Below are 2,514 nucleotides of genomic sequence, written 5' to 3' on the forward strand. Positions count from 1 at the left end.
AGAATTGTCTGTGCCTTCCAGTACCAGCAGAGTTGTCCAGAGCACTCTTGCCATAGCAAAAAAAAAAAAAAAACAAGTGGTACAATCGCCTGGTAGGAGCAGATTCCACCACCTGATTCCGCAGCAGTTGTCCGCTGCCTCTAGGACGAGTAAACTACAACTCCCGTCAGACAACGCGAACTGAGGCGGGGCGGCTCTGACCAATAACGACTGTCGTTACAGCGAACAGTTTGGCCGCGTTTGTAAAAGGCCGCGGCAGGCGAAGAGAGAGGAGGTGAGGGCGGTCGTCAGCGTGGGAGCCCGGGGCCGCGGGGTGGGGGGCGCAGGGCAGGTAAGGGGAGTGTGTTGACCGAAGGCGTGGGCGGCAGTGGGACAGGGGCGTACAGCCGGGAATCCCGGCAGATAGCGTTTCCCAAGAGCAGGGTGCTGGCCGAGTGATGCTTCTACTCGGGCCTACTTAGGACCGGAAGTGAGCGGTCGCACGGGGAGGATGCCGGGAAATAGGTTCCCGGGTGATGCGTCTGGGGGCGGGCTGCGTCCCTGGAAGCCAGGTGGAAGGTGCGGGACCCGCTGGCCGGGTGACGGGATCTTGAGCTTTCTCCGGTGTTCCGAGGCAGCGCAGGGCAAACGGAAGCAGCCTGGACCTGAAGTTGAGAGTTCTGCCTTTAGTCTTGCCCCTTCCTCTCTTTTCTGGTTTGACAAAGAATCCAGCAGATTCCAAACTCACCTTAGATTATCTAGAGGCTGGCCGAGGAACAGGAATCAAATCCCTGCTTTCTCTGAGCCACTGGTAAAATAATACCTGTTTCAAAGGATCGTGGTGAGCATTACATGAGTAAATGCATGGAAAGGGCTTACTTGTACTCAATAAATATTAGCAAGTTTTATGTTTTATTCATGGTGCTCGTTCACTTACTGTGCTTCACAAGAGTTAAACAGCGTTCAGCAACCTGAATATAGCTCGACAGCCAAATGGCACGTGGCTGAAAGCCCTCCACCACAGGGAGTGTTCATGGGGTAGCTCTTCCAGCCCCAGTCCCTCTACACCATCCGAGGAGGCTGTTCAGAAAACTTGCCCAGAAAAGGAGACCCTTAAGGCAGAACTCAAATACAGATTCTTTATGAATCTGCATTCCTTCTCAGGTGGGACTCAGCCAAAACTCAAATTCGGACTTAAACCCAAGATCCCTGACTTAGGAGGAAATGGGAACTCACTATATTGATCTTTTAATTGAAACCGTTCAACTAGTGTCAGGACTTAGTGAAGCTCAGAGAGTTAAGTATGAGGCAAAGTGGCGGGTAAAGAATGAGTTTATTAGCATAGGAGGCTTTTGAGAGATACAAGCAAGCCAGCAAGGGAGCACAACCCTGAGAACTGTTCAATAGGGCTGCATTTTTATAATCAAAGGAGAAGTGGGGAAGAGAGAAGACCACCTTCCCCCATTCTTGGACCTGCATCAGGGCTTACATCATTAGTTCCTCCTTTGACCCTCTCTGGCCTAATTGGAACTGTCCTGGTGCTAATTAAGACATTTGTATATTAGCAAAAGGCTAGTAAATTATACTAAAATATAGTGGGATTTCTAAACTTAACTAATTATCCTACTCTATCTGTGTCATTTACAAATTGTGTTACTTGTTCATGTATGCTTTCTGTAAGAAGTAATACTCGTGCTCAGTTGCTAAGTTGTGTCTGACTCTGTGACCGCTTGGACTGTAGCCTGCCAGGCTCTTCTGTTTATGGGGTTTTCCGGGCAGGAATACTGAGTGAGTTGCCATTTCCTCCTCCAGGGGATCTTCCTGACCCAGGGATCAAACCCTCATCTCCTGCATCTCTTATATTGGCAGGCGGATTCTTTACCATTGAGCCATCTGGGAATCCTAAATGATACTAGTACAAGTTTAAAATTCAGTCTTAAAAAACAGTGAAATGTGCATATCCCTCCCTCTTTCCATTTCCCAAGTCCCCCGTCACTTCTTTTGAGGCAATATGTTATATAGGTGTGTGTCTTCCCTATTTCCTTTTTTCTCTTTTAAACCAGGAGTATCACATTAAACACGAAGTTTTATACCTTTTTTTTTTTACTCCACAGTGTATCTTGATATTTGTTCCTTATCAATACATATAGATCTGATACTTTTTAATGGCTCTGTAGTAGCATATTTTATAGTTACACTATGATTTATTTAGTTAGCTCTTAGACTGCTTCTGTTCTCGTGCAGTTTTGGACAACCTTGTATGGACTACCCCTGTGCATGTTTCATGTTCATGTGAGACTTGAACTCATGGAATCTTAAAAGTGGAATTGTTATGTCAAAGTGTGTTTTAAGTTTTATTTACATCCCTTTGAAGACGATATGGCAGTTTACACTCCTACCAACAATGCAGAGTGTGTTTCTCCACATCCTCCTGTGATAACATCTTTTTGTCACTTTGCAGAAGTCCTGTTTTAATTTGCTTCTTGCTTATTGCAAGGTTGAGTTTTGGACATTTAAAACTTTTTTTTTTTTTGA

At 45.8% G+C, this 2,514-nt stretch overlaps 1 protein-coding gene across 2 annotated transcripts in view; it reads left to right on the forward strand.

Moving 5' to 3' along the window:
* Positions 1 to 180: 180 nt before the first annotated feature.
* The window catches only part of LOC104992420 (chromosome unknown open reading frame, human C2orf42), a 39,312-nt gene continuing 36,978 nt past the window's right edge, over positions 181 to 2,514 (forward strand). Inside the window, exon 1 of one of the 2 annotated variants that reach the window (XM_010845293.1) lies at positions 181 to 274. The gene's annotated coding sequence lies outside the window, so the exon portion shown is untranslated. Of the gene's footprint in view, positions 332 to 2,514 lie in introns of both variants that reach the window. The other variant, XM_010845294.1, reaches the window with a different exon arrangement.

This window comes from Bison bison, unplaced genomic scaffold, assembly GCF_000754665.1.
Source record: "Bison bison bison isolate TAMUID 2011002044 unplaced genomic scaffold, Bison_UMD1.0 scf7180017864215, whole genome shotgun sequence".
NCBI lineage: Eukaryota > Metazoa > Chordata > Mammalia > Artiodactyla > Bovidae > Bison > Bison bison.